Source organism: Coturnix japonica, chromosome 6 (assembly GCF_001577835.2).
Source record: "Coturnix japonica isolate 7356 chromosome 6, Coturnix japonica 2.1, whole genome shotgun sequence".
Taxonomy (NCBI): Eukaryota; Metazoa; Chordata; class Aves; order Galliformes; family Phasianidae; genus Coturnix; species Coturnix japonica.
Genome location: NC_029521.1, coordinates 23247439 through 23261741, shown reverse-complemented (window position 1 = coordinate 23261741; position 14303 = coordinate 23247439). Strand labels below are relative to the sequence as shown.

Genomic DNA, 14303 nt, shown 5'->3' with positions numbered 1-14303 from the left:
ACACCTACTGCTTTAACACCGCACTACTGGAGATAGCAGAGTTTTGGTATTTTTTTCCCATTAAAATTTGTTTTGGAGGAAGATCACCAACCCTTCTGGGCTGTTTTCTGACAAACTGAAGTTGTCATTTCTTTTTTCTTGGCCTTTGAAATGTCAGGGAGAGAGTTTAGGGGAAGGCTGGTTTGTTTACAGACACTTCTAACACAATTCTGGAGAGCAGCCTATGTAAGAAAAATTCATCTTTCCCACCTACTGTTGTGTGTTGACTCCATGATCGCAACTGGAGTCAACTAGATTCACCTTCAGGTGGATGTGCAAAGTTTTGTAAAATAAGAACAGTGTTATTGCTCTTGACAGCAAAGATCATAAAGATCAACAGAGAGATGCTGCTTTCTATCTTCATGTCACCTGCATGCTGGACCCATCTTAGGTAAAGTAACTGAATAAATATCACATCACCCATCTTGCACTCAGGAGGGATGGCCTGTCCCAGCTCCTAGGGAAAATAATGAAATAGGATGCTAACCCAAGCTATGTTGTTCTTGAGAAGCTGAAGTGGGAGAGGAGACTGGCAGACAGATTGAAGAAGGAGCTAATGAGATGCTCAGATATGCACTCCATCTGAACCACTTGCAGGGATAAAAACACCCTCAGAAGTTGCTTTTTAAGTCACTTAAAGGAAGAAGCTGCAAGGGAAAACCAAGAATGAAAGTGTTATGTTATTCTGAAGGAATTCTGGTTGGTTTTGATGAAAGCACTTGCTTCATTAGTTACTTTTATTTTGAAGGACTACTAATCTCTTTAAAAGTTTAACTATCGTCTGTGAGCAAGGATCCTTTCACCTGCCAACCAAACACAGAAGTTTAATTGCATTCTTCTACTGCAAATAAGGCTTCAGGACTGAAAGCAAGAAAAATTATTAGGCATGATGAAAACTTGAGGAAAAAAAAAAAAGAGGTTACACTGTCACATGAGATTTCAGACTTAGGAACTGAACTGATCCATCAGAGAGAATTTACTAATTAGCAAGTGTTTTGACCATTAATTGACATTAGCCACTCAAACACTTATGTTCCGGGGAAGAGGGAGAGTGCAGATATGTCTTCTGCTCTCTGCTGACATCTCCAGAACCTAGACTCCTATTTATCTAACAAATACCAGAAAAGAATGTTGAAAAACATGACAGAACAGAAAGACTCCCTCCTAATTCAAGGGTTGTTGCTTAATTTCTCACTTTACAAGACCCCAGAGAGGCACCATCAGTTTTCTTCTTGGTCTTGCCTTTTGCGGGCAGCAAAAACTCAGAACAAAAGAAGGGGAACAAAACTAAGAAGATAATATAATTCAATGACAATCGTGGCCTGTATATTTTCTAGTAGCAGCAAGACATGTATCTATTTCAGCTCTCTTCTATGTGGATGTGGAGTTTCCAAGCTGGTGCCCATGGACTTAACCCCAACCCCATGTTGATACTACAGCAAACCAGGGGCACCTAGCTGTGAGTTATTACTGTTCTATGTTCCAAAATTATTAAGAAATTGCTACTAGACAAAAGAGATGTTGTTTGCTGAACCGTAACAGCTCAGGCTGTTTAACTTCCATTCTGAACTCCTCCTGGAGGTCTGCCAGTAGATCTTTATATCACCATTGTTCAAAACATTTGCACAGAGTAAGAGATACTGGAGCCTGATACAGAAAGTCTTGCTTACAATACAAAATACCATTCTTGCTTACAAAACATACGATTCTTCATAATGTTTAAACAATGAAATGCTGCAAATACAAACATTAGATACTTTACAGACTTAGACATTCTGAATTCACTCTGTCATGCACTTGTTTCTGTGACAAGGGTGTTTTTTTGTTGTTTTTTTTTTCCAATGCTCTAATGAAGACTTTTTTTTGCTGTAGGTTGAAGTAGCAGTTACCACAGTTCAGGGATAGCAGACCAGTAGTTGCAGATTGCTGCATCATTTCAAACAAAGAGAATCAAAAGACAGACTTTCACATGGTCCCTTCTCTCTCTATCTGCATTGACCTTGTTAGACTGGACCAATAGCTACTGAAATAGCTATATTTAGGGAATTTGGAGTAATTCCTCTCAAAATAAGGCTGATAGTCCTTGTTCTACCTTCCAGCAACACCACTAGGTGCTATGGTAACTCAGTTGTCCTGATACTTACAGTCAGCTTTTTGTGCAACACGCTTTTCATTTTTGTAGATAAGGACTTTCACAGGTCTGAAAGAAGTCAGGCATTCAGAATCCTCATCAGGCATATTTGCTCACATCAACCACATCTTGGGTACTTTGCTATAGATCTCAAATATTTACATTGGAATCTTTGCAGTCTCAGTCCAGTTAGGTTATTCCCTAGTTCTGCTGGATAAGCCTGTTGTGGAAAACAATGCATAGTGTGGCAGAAGCAGCTTTCTGTTCTGCAGGGAATGCTTAACAGATTTTATAATAATAGAGAAGAATACATCTGCATTACTGAGAGTGTGTTCTTAAATTTGCAGTCTTTCAGCTTTTGATGCTGGTACAGTACCAACCCCTGACATATCTTGCACAAACCTTAAAGCTAGCTCTGCAACAGACTCATCACAACACAGATATAGGCAGAAGGAAGCTTATTTCCTTGATAATTAGTAGTCTGCTTCCAGCACCAAGACAAAGAGTGCTGATCTCTGCACAAGTAACACAGGATTTTGCGGTATTATTGCTTGTTGGCTTTTTCTTTTTTAAGTGAAAGTGTAATCAGAAAAGAGCGAAGGTTGGGACAACCACAAAATAAGGGATTGGTGGGTGTTCAGCTTTCTCTCACTTGTTTACCATGCAAGTTTTTTTGATGAGTGCTTTGCTGAGAACCAACTAAGGAACCTAAACAAGTGGGTCCTCTTGTTAGTATGTGGTTCACACAGATCACAGAGGCCTGTTGTCTTGATGAGTTTGGAATCTGGCCTTGGTAAATCTACCAAAATTCATTGGCAACTCAGTTTATTGAAGGAATGCAGATCAGCATCCTCTGTCCCTGGTTCTAGATCCTCTGGGAGGACTTTGGAAACAACGCTATTGACGTGAATGGGATCATGTCTTCTGACCTTACCAAGTTTCCTTCTCATTCTCTCAGCTCACTTAAAAGCTGCTTATGAGAGTTTATTCAAACTTTCCAAATAATCTTACTTTTGAATGTAACCAGTCCTGGGAGATTTTCTTTATAATGCAAAGTTTGGGAAAGTTGAATATGCGTGAAAGAAAAATATGAGAGGGCATAATGTAATGTCTTATAAACCCACACTGCAGTGGTTTCCATTGGCAACTGTTGTAAAGACAAAACCAAGGAGTTACTTGGAGGTTGAAAAGTGGGACATAACAAGGATGTCATTCACATGGCTTTTTTGTGAGTTTGTGACTTGCATAGCATATAGTGTAGACTTGTTAGACTATGGGGAAACATTGGCTGCAAGGAAAATACATCTGTACAGAGAATGGCCAGCTGGTAAGAGGTGGAACTGAAGTCAGTGGCAAGAGATGTATCTTGCATGAATAGGTAGTGCTAGAGCACTGGCTAACTCAAAATGTCATTGGTTAGACATGAGTCAAAACTAAGGCCTCGCTCTGATCTCCAAGTGCAAAGATGTTCAGGTTCTTTTTGTCAACTCTTTTGGATCAACACTTTGACTATTACAAATAGTCTTGGTGAGAAGAGTCAGTGTTTCATCTCTACATGGGGAAGTTCAGTGCTTACTGGAAAACCCCATTTTATTTTGATTTTCTTTAGGGAGAAGGACTTAATCCTGCTGCAGGATTTGTTTAATATAACTCAAAGTGGCTTCTTGCAGTTCTGGGGTTTGTTTGAGATTTTAAAATGTTAAAGAAAAGCGTTGAGCTCTTTATTCTCTTTGTTAGCACAAGAAAAAAAATAATTGATTTTAGAATTCTAAATGAGAAAATATACCAAGTTGAAAAAAGGTCCTAAGTATAAGGAAAAGGAACGCTTGCACTCTTGGAAGGACTGGAAAATAGCTCAAATTATTCCTCATATGCAAATGTTTAGGACATTAGGAACTGATCTTCAGAAGTTCATCTGAGTTGAATCCTGGCTCTCAGATTCTGAACCAGAGTCACTTGAATTTCTTAGTTCACTTAGTAAGTAAACAAAACTGTTTGTTTAAAAACAAACAAACAAAGAAAAAAAAAAACCAAAAAACTTTTTTTATATACTCTTAAACTAATGAGAACTGGGGGGAAAAAAGATATGAGGTGTGCAATTACAAATTCTTTAGACTCTGAAGGTCTTCAACTCTGCTTTTACATATAATCTAGATAATCCTTTTTCCCTCAATGAGGTACAATGTATGAAGAGAATGACAGGATCTCCAGCAACAATAGTTTTGAATAAATAGCAAGATAAAACTCACTTTCTTTCTCCACCAAGGCCAAATAGAATGAAACAAACTGGAGTTATTATTCTGACCTTGCAAGCCCACTTTCTCTATGGTGCTCGGAGGGAAACTTGCACACTGACTGCAGGGCACAGCAAGGCCAAATGGAAGAGAACTCAGGAGACCCTTCTTGGACTCTTATGCTCCCCCACTGCAGCTGCAGTGAAGCTGAGGTGTGGGGCAGCAAGTACTAACCCCTGTTTTCACTCAGCCAGTGTAGGCAGTGCTACCCAATTCACAAACAATCAAAGTGGTCTCCTTCGTCCATGCCCTCAAAGCTTCTCATCTTCACATCTCAAAATAACTAACATACATTGATGTATTGGAGCACTGTGTCAAACATCTAGAGGCCAGAAAGGGCCTGTTCATCATCTCACTGTGATTAGTTCAGTCTAACATCAGCCTGAACAATGCTGTGCAGGAGGAAAGGTTTAGGATGGGGTTTCCTGTCCAGAGATGCTATGCTGACTGAATATTGATTACCAGCATCTTTACTGCTTCAATCCTGTAGTTCTTCATAATGCCACTGCTAAAATCAAGTTCTTACAAGTCAAGTACCAGGAATGAAGACACTGTGCTTGAAGGAGGTATTCTTAAGCAATGCAGAGTTTCATCTGCTGGTGAAAAGCAGAAAGCATACAAGCAAAATGATGTTTTGCTGCTACTTTCCTGTACCATTCAGAGCAGTTACGTGAATAGACAACTTTTCCCATGGAAGATGCCAACTAAAGCAAGGAATTGGGAGTCTGTATTGAGAACACTTCCAGAGGGAATTCCAAATCAGCAGCAGCTGGTTTGGACTCAGAAGGAATGGTGATTTTGATGGGTTATAGCTGGATTCAATTAAAATGTTTTCTTTGTTATATATATCTGATATTTTCCTAAATACCAAGAGGTCCACTGACTCCCACTAGTCTTAGACCTTTTCAAAATGCTTTTGCTCAGATGTAGGAAGTGTCAGGATGTAGAAATGCAAGGGAGTTTTTTCAGTACTTTTGCTGGTATATTGCAACACACAAGTCCAGCTGACAAACAAACATAAGTTTTATATAAATGCATAACCTGATATATTTCTTTTTGTTTCAATGGATGGTGTCAATTTTGAATCATTATAAGGTTTATGGATAATTGCTGACAGGCACTGACTTCAAATCCAACAATATGGTTGCTTAGAGGTTTCTTTGCAGTCCTTTTGTACTGCTTCTTCTTAAGAGCTTTCAAAGTACATTTCAAAGGAATGCCCTGAAACAAACTTCACTTTCTCCTTCAAAACATATGAAAAAAGTTTGTTTTGTTGATTAACAATTAAAACGAAGTTTTTAAAAACAGATATTAATAGTCATATAGGTGTACTTTAGTTCCATGGAGGTAGAACACTAAAAGCTAACTTCAGCAAACTTGAACTTATTTTAGCTGCTGTTCTACATGTGAATAGAAAACCTCCCCAGTGAATAGGTGTAAGAAAGTAGATGTACCTACTGTGATTCTGTAGCTGGCTTTTTATCTCCAGAGTTTGAGTTGCAGCTCCCTATGGGAATATATATTAGAGAGATGCATGAATTGCCACTTAGACCTGTTGTCATCCACTGGGAAAGCTTTTCTTTAATTTATATTCTTTAAAGGGTTCAGAGAACTGAAAGGACGGCAACATCCTTGGAGGGAATTTCTCAAAGGCAAGGCATAGTTACTTGATCACATCAGGATCTGCATGCTGACTTATGTTTGAATTGGTATCGCTAGGTATCTCTTAGATACCAAATGTAAGACATACGTGTTTAGAAACAACGTCTATAATACGAGTCACTCACCTCTCATCTTGTGTGGTTTGTGCAGTCCCTGCTTTCCCCCTTCTTGAGATGTCACCTTATGAAACATCCAGAAATGAATTTTTAGGAGGTGGCAACAGTTGTATATACATAATGTGTTAGCCATACATGCGTATGACTAACCTGACTAATGGCCGTACTTTGTGATACCAGCAGCTTGCAGGTTTCATTACACTGGCGAATCGGAGGTATTTTGCTGTTTGGTTTTGGGGTTTTTGTTTGTTTCTGCAACTTCATCAACCTTCTGTCAAGTAGAGAGTTTTTGCCCCAGTCTCATAAAGACTTATTTACACAAGGCATTTTAAAAAGAAAATGTAGATGTGCTTACTTTACAGAAAAACTGATTTTCTTCTAAGCAGAAAGTGCAAATTTAGATGCAAGTGTTTCAAAACTTAAGAATTCCAAAAATACTACTGAGGAAATAAGAGCAAAAAGTAGGAGGAAGCCATTCTTTAAAAACATGTTATACATGAAAGATTGAAGCAAAACATTAGTCAAAAAAAACTAATTCAAAATAGCAAAGCAGCTGCTCCTTAGGTAAAAGCTAATATAGTAAGGATTACTGTGATATTTGTTCAGTATAAAGTGGCATAGTTTGAGCCAATCTGTATTTATGGATGGACTAATTAAAGGCACTGAAATAAAACGTCTGATATTTAAATAGAAAATAAGAAAGTAAAGCAAGAAAAGTGCCTAAGCAGGAGATGCTGAATAATTACGTGTCCTGAGATTAACCCAAAATCCTTCCTATTTTGTCAGCTTTATTGTTATTTTTAGCACTTACCATTCAAATTTTCCTAAACCTATGCACAAAATATTATGATGGGAAGTCCACTTTAGGATGGAATGAACAAATCCACAGGGTTGTCACTGTTGAGAGCACAGATGACTAGCTAGAGCCTTCGATACATCAGTTCTCTATGTCTCCGTTGATTTTAATGGGACTCCAGGTCTTTGCTACTTTGTCAGCTACATCTGAAAAAGCCCAATAATAGCATATACAAATTCTGCACATACAGGAAATAGGCACAGCAACTGCAAGCAAAGTTGACATCTGGGCAACTCTTGCTACGCAAGCTTGAGGATGTTACTCATTTGGTTAAGTGTGATGAGAAAGTGCAGGTGCACTTTATGTGCATGATGCAGATACTTGCAGCACCAGGGACATTATCTCGTTACACTGATGATGTTACTGCATTTGAGAACAGCTGTTGAATGAAGTGCATGATGTCAGGCTAGACATACAGAGAGATGTAAGCACTCAGTACTCTCAAGACATCTCTGACATGCTGTCCAACCTAAGTGTCTTTTTTTTTCCCTATGTGTTCAAAGGGGTCTCTACCTACACATCTTTCACTGATTTCACCCTTGCAATCTTTTAGAAGTACCAGAAATGATCTGTGTTGAATGGCTTAGGGACAAGAGCTCTGGATTTCATCCAAACCCTGCCTCTAATCACAGCACTTGCCTGTACTGATTCTGAGCTCATCTCTGGAGCCAAGAATCTGTGCTTGTCAAGATCCCCAGGCTGTTCTATTAAGCCAAGATCCTTGCAAGACCTTCACAGAGAGAGTTCAAGCAGTGGCCTCAGAAAGAATCACATTTTGAGAGCTTTAATTTCTCCTCTATAAAACAGCAGTACTCAATAGCACTTAATGTCCAAGGAAGTTCTCCATGTTGACTCACACTTTGAAAATCAAGTGTCCTTCAGTGGAATTATATTTGAAAATGAAGCACAGCAAGACCATTTTCCTTAGGAACTAATTTCTCATGTCCATAACTTAGAAGCACCAATACTTCAGTAGTCACTGGGTCAAGTAATTGGAAATAAGGATGATTCTTTCACAGAAAACCAATAAAGAGGTTGATTCAGCCTGGATTTCTCTTCATTAGGTTTGTTTTCAAACTGAAAAAGAGACTTGAAGTATTTTCAACTCATTAACCAGAGGAAGTAACTCACTGCTGTGTCCATCCTAAGAAAAAAAGAAATCTACTCCAAGAGTACAAAGAGGTAGAGGACTGCATTTAGTTTGAGGAATAGTTGCTTAAATTTTGCATTTATTTCTTTATTAATCTGGTTTACGCTCCAGACTTCCTACTTAGGAGTAGGATTCAGTGATCCTTATGAGTCATTTCTAACTTGGGATATTCTGTGATGCTATGATTTTCAACAACTGAAGTTTCTTAGTGTTGCCAAAGTAGCCTGAACTCTTAACAAAATTAGGGTACTGGACACCCTTACGTCAACACACTTCTGGCAAGTTATGTTATCTCTTAGTGTCTTGCACCATTATCATTTAGTATGTTGAAGTTCAGGACCCTGTGCTTCCACAGGACTTTCACAGAGGGAAGCTGAGAGTGTGCAACCACAGAAGACTATTTGCATTTCTCTTCCTTTCTTGAAACATAGGGAATTCTCTAATAGAATGAGCCATTAATATTAAAATTGAGGTATTGTGCTCCAGACCCCACACCAGTTTTGTTGCCCTTCTCTAGACATGTTCCAGGGCCTCGATGTCTTTCTTGTAGTGAGGGGCTCAAAAGTGAACACAGGACTTGAGGTGCATCCTCACGAGTGCTGAGTACTGGAGGATGATTACTTCTCTGCTCCTGCTGTCAGACTGACTGCTGAGCTGCTCTCTGCCATCTGTCAGGGCTCCTATTGGAGAGGTTCTAGAGGACTGGAGGCTTGCTGATGTGACTCCTGTCTACAAGAAGGGCCATAAGGAGGATCCAGGGGAACTACAGGCTTGTCAGACTGACCTGGAATGAGGAGATAGGCTGAGGCCAGCACTTTCCACATTAGCCCTCCTTGAGTAGCAGAAGGGGCTGTGCTAAAGAGTAGTGTCTGCATCAATAATGAAGTGGTTCCCCCACACCAGAATGCTATTCTCAGGCATATCAGGTGCTACAGCAAAATACACCATTCTAACAGTGCTGTCTCACTACAGGATCAGAGCCTTTTCTTTTTGCCCTGCTTTCATTGTACAGTCATTTTACAGAAGACACCAAAGTTTGCATTTCAAATGGAAAAGCAATGGTTTTGCAAAATATTCAGAACAAATCACCTTTGAAATACAAGTGATGTAATATTTAATAAGTCACGGCTGTAATGAGCAGGATGCACTAAAAGTATTTCCTGTTTATTCATTCTTTTTGCCATGAGCATTATCTATCTGCATGAAATTCTATAGATATACATTTAAAGTAAATATTTAACCATTTCTTACTTATATATGTCACACTATCATCTTTTATATTTTCAAGAAGATACAATGTGTTTTTCCTTTAGTAAGGTCATGCTCAAGATAGATCCAAGAGCATGTAAGAGAACATATTTATCTACTACTCGCAGGTTTGGCTGCAGCAATTTTTCATTGTCTGTCTCCATCAGAGTACTTACTTACTTACAACACATTATTCATAATAAGCTGCAGATTCAGTCCACGCATTTTTGTATCCAGAGGTTTTCTAAATTTAATATCACCTCAAATTCAAGAACAAAGGAAGCAGAAGTCCTCTTTGTTTATCATTTTCTTGCTACTGTAATCTGTGTGATTTCACTAGATGCCACTTAAGCTAAATCTGATGAAGCTGAGGTAGGAGAAACAGCCCAAAATGCTCAATCAGGCTGACTGCACAAAGAGGGAATGTCACTGTCAACAGGCAGAGCAGATTTTCTTTGCAGAGAAATGTAGCATCGCAGATAGATAGTGGCTGCGCTCTGATTTGGTGGGGTGAGAACAGACCCACCTGCAGTGAATGCTGCTAAAGTGAGCTGAGATCACTAGAATCACTGGGTGATCTCAAGAACAACAGCACACAGCTGTGAAGCTCACTGAAAAAGATTCCTTTGAAATAGTACCTATTGCATGCATTAATCTAAGGCCTGGTCATTCTCAGGGTTATTGTGGGGAAAACTCAGTGCAGCCCACCTGTCAGCTCATGCAACCACATACAGGTGATTTCTGCTTGTCCTTCCTGCTTTTGCCAACCCATCCACTGGGAAAAGTTAGGTATCTGTAACTGGCAATTGGCACGGTCTTCCTGAAATCCAGCTGCCTCTGTCCATTTTGGAAGTGGATTAAATTGTAGCTCCCTAGGAGATATTTGTTTTCTAATCCTCCAGGCATTCCAGCCCCAGGACCTCATATTTCCTAATTCTTCCCTATAAACCTTAGACAGATATTCACCTTTTGGTATCTCAAAGGTTTTTTATTCTGTTCTAAGCAAGATTCAGTCCATGTGCTGTGAAGCACTACATAAACTGAAAGGAAGGGTCACAGAATGGACTGGATTCCATACAGAATTATGGAATTAAATGGTTAAAATGATCCTGAAGGGCAAATGGCATTATATAGATTCAAACCAAACTAATGTATTCAGTGTCATTTGATCCTTGAAAAAAAGCAACATTCAGCCTTTTATTTTGCAAGGAAGTAAGTAAGTGCTTTAAAAAAAAAAAAAAAATCGCACTTATAACCAAAATTTTATACTGGATGCATCATTGTTGCATCTCAATAGAAAAGCTCTCATTAAGCATGAAGGGCCAGATACCCTAATAATAGCTTGTTTTGAAGAGCGAAATGAGTTGAAGTACTCAGCATGCCATCTTCTAATCAGGAATGAAGGTTTTAATGCAAGGCTTCCTGACAATCTCAATTTTGTAGTGCTTATATAAATGAATCTGTAGATATGTGTATGTTTTTTTAATTGGGTGAAGGAATGCATTTTCTACTGTTACAAAATAAGATCTGGCTACAGATGAAACCAGGGCTATCTTCTCAGGTAAAAAACATTAGGTGATCACATTAGAAAGCTCCCCATTTAGAGAAATATTCTGGGAATGATTTGTCCCACCAAAGATGGATGAGAATCTTTTGCCTTGAATAGTGCATACAATTATCTGTGGGTACACCAAGTCAGCACCCAATAAAATAGCCTAGATTCAGTTTGAGCTCTTAGAGAGCGCTCATATAAATAGGCCTCGAGTTGAAGTTCTCATTGAGCTTGTCCCCTCTCAGCAGACAGAAAAACAAGCAGGACTCTGAGGCACAGAAGATGGTCTCAGTTTCTCTCACCTTTAAACTTGCCCACACCACTCTACAACTGACCCCACAATTCTGTCACTTTTGCTTTTTCACTACAATCTTTGTAACTGCCACCCTTTTTATTCACTCATGCAGCTAAATCCTTATCTAGCTTCACCTTATCTTTGTATCTTTTCGTACTTTTTTTTTTCAGTACTTTGGCCTGAAAAACTACACAGTCTCTTTCTTTCCCTATCTATATTGAAAGCCATCCAAAAACCTGTTGCAAAGACAACAGCTGAAACAAAATCTGATTTGTAGTTCTTTCCTCTTACACAGCTGCAATGTCAAGTCAATAAAACTTTCAGTGAAGTAGATATGGAAAAAAGTGTTTATTGCTATGTTTGGGCTAATGGAAAAAAACAGTAAGAATGAGGAACATATGGCAGATATTGCAGCACTCAATTGTATTTCCAACCTTAGTTGCTACTAGGCTGAGCCAAGTCCTTTCCAGCTTTCCAGAAGTCCTATCAGGTTTAGCTGACTAATCTTCTGGAACTCTTCTAAGGACGAAGGAACATGCAGTGTGGTCAGTCTGTTAAAGTAACTCAGGAAAAATCAGCAGCAGCTCCACAATGTTCCTCCTGGTTAATGATTGGTCAGGACCTGACGGCTGACTGCAGGGTCTTTGATCCATGAACATATCTGTAGTAACTAGGGTCACGGTACTTCCTGTAGAGCATTTTGAAAGTCCAAAGTCAGTAACCCCTGAGTAATTGGGACTGTTACTGAGCAAATGACATGCTTTAAAGCAATAACATTATGTTAATTACCTGGGGGAAAATCTAGGGGTGAAAGTTTGTAACAACAAAACAGCGCTAGAAATTCAACTTGGGACAATCCATCATAAATTCAGTCCAAAATCCTATGTTTGGTCAGTTTATGGTCCATTGCTAATTTGAGCTCTGGAATGGGTCCCAGGAGAAATCTCTTCTGATGTTTCCCAGCCCTGGAGTTGTGGAGTGAAGCCAGGTGGCAGCAATGGCACCACTTCTGCCAAGAGGAGAGGGGGAAGAGAGGGCTGCCAACCTAAACCCCGGTCTTATGGGGCACATGGATATTTGCAATGACATGGTAGTAGTGCTACAGGCTGCTCAGAGCAGTGGTGGAGTCACCAGTCCTGAAGGTTTCCCCCCCCAAAAAAAAGGTAGATGTAGCACTGAGGGATGTGGTTTACTGGGGATGGTGGGGATGGGTTGACGGCTGGACTTGGTGTTCTTAATGGCCTTTCTGAACCTTAATGATTCTATGATTGTATGATTCAGAAGGAGCGGGGGACAAAGGGACAGCTTTGGGTCAGTGCTGCACCAAGCTAATCCATTCTGCTAGATCATGATCTCCACCCTGAGCCCCGGCTGCTCCAAAAGAGCAGATGCTGGAGCAACCAGAACAAGGCATGCAGCACTAGTGGTTTACCTTCAGTTTGCTGCTGGAGGATATGATGCATGACAGGGATGGGAAATAATTCAGACTTTAATTCTCTAAAAGAACTATTTAGGTGTCTAAGAACAAAACTGCAGTATTATTAAAAAAAATAACAAATTAAAAGACAAAGGTAAAAATCCATGCATTCCCATTAAGAAATGTAGTCAAACCTGCCAAATCAACCTAATATCAATATGAAATAGCACATGCTCTCATCCCCAGATCTCATTTTCTTAAATTTTTATAGAGTGAGAGAGATTAAATGGTACCAGAGCTACTTTGACAGACCATAAAAAAAATAAAAATATCAGGAGTCACCTTTTTTCAAGGATTAATTATTCACTACAGTGAGGAGAAACAACAGCAGCCAAAGATTCTCTCAAGTCCTATTCACAGTGAAGATGATACTGCATGGAAATTTAACTTGTATATTAATAAACATATGCTGTCTCAAAGGGTTCCAGTGTCCTTAGGATACAGGACAACATTGGCTCAGATATGGGCACTGCCATTCCTCTTTCACATCTGCACAAGTCAGTGCTTTTACAGTGCTACACAGATACACCACCATCTGAAAACTCTTTGGAGTGCTGGTAAATGTATGGGGCAGTACTTTCTACTCTCAGTTCACTGGAAACCATTTGTTAGATGAAAGAGGATCACTGTTTCCCCACATTTCCTAGTCTGAAGGTAGTAAAAAAGAATGTCTGATACTTCAGAAGAGGCTTCGTCCTCTTTCAACCTTGAATAAATGATAGAGAACAAGATATCACCTTAGTGGCAGCTTATTCTAATGATCAAAGTAGTCCATCATTGGGGAATAGATGTTCCACCTAAAAAATACTGTAAATCCCTAAAGAAATGCGTTACCTAGAAGAAAAATCTACTTCAAATTGTCCTACTATCTTTGTTAAAAATAAAGAAGGCAGTTGATATTGTTATCACAGACTTTCTTACTCTTGTGGTATACAGCTGAAACAGCTTAAGTGAAAACTGGGAATCAACACTGGTTTCTGAAGTTTGAATATCTCTGAGGCTTTTCCCCCCACTCCACAGTACAGTGGTGAATAAACTGAGAATTCCGTATTGCAAGCGTTTTCCCTCTGAAATTACACATAAGAAAGGAACTGACCTTGTTTTGATTTACATAAAGATTAATCCATCTTCTCCACCTCATATCCTTTGTATCTTGATCTTCTAACTCAAATAGGTCATTTTTATATTAATCAATCCTTCTAAATCTCCTCTAGCTCTCCAGTGAGGTCACTTCTCACCTTTCTGAGAAGTGAACCACATTAATGAGCTCACCCTTTCGTGGCCACATCTGTCTATTTAGGAGCAGCATCTGGAAATGCCCCATTCCTCTATTTATGGTTATGACTGCAGCATTTAGCATCAGAGCCATTTCTCCTTCTATCTCACTGTTTGCTTTAGTGAGGCAGTGCACCTTTTTTCTCTCCTCATCACCCTGATTTTGTGAAGGAGAAGGTTCTGCTACAGAAAAGAGCATCAGGAAAAT

At 39.3% G+C, this 14303-nt stretch overlaps 2 long non-coding RNA genes across 11 annotated transcripts in view; one reads left to right on the top strand and one right to left on the bottom strand.

Annotated features, from left to right (window-relative positions):
* Positions 1-14303, bottom strand: part of LOC107316155 — a 68211-nt gene that overhangs the window by 19003 nt on the left and 34905 nt on the right. Inside the window, exon 13 of one of the 9 annotated variants that reach the window (XR_004307754.1) lies at positions 10894-12031. The exons of the other annotated variants lie outside the window; for them this stretch is intronic. This is a non-coding gene — a long non-coding RNA (uncharacterized LOC107316155). Of the gene's footprint in view, positions 1-10893; positions 12032-14303 lie in introns of those variants that run through there. 9 annotated transcript variants of the gene reach the window in all.
* The window catches only part of LOC107316157, a 31934-nt gene that overhangs the window by 5254 nt on the left and 12377 nt on the right, over positions 1-14303 (top strand). The gene's annotated exons all lie outside the window — the stretch shown is intronic.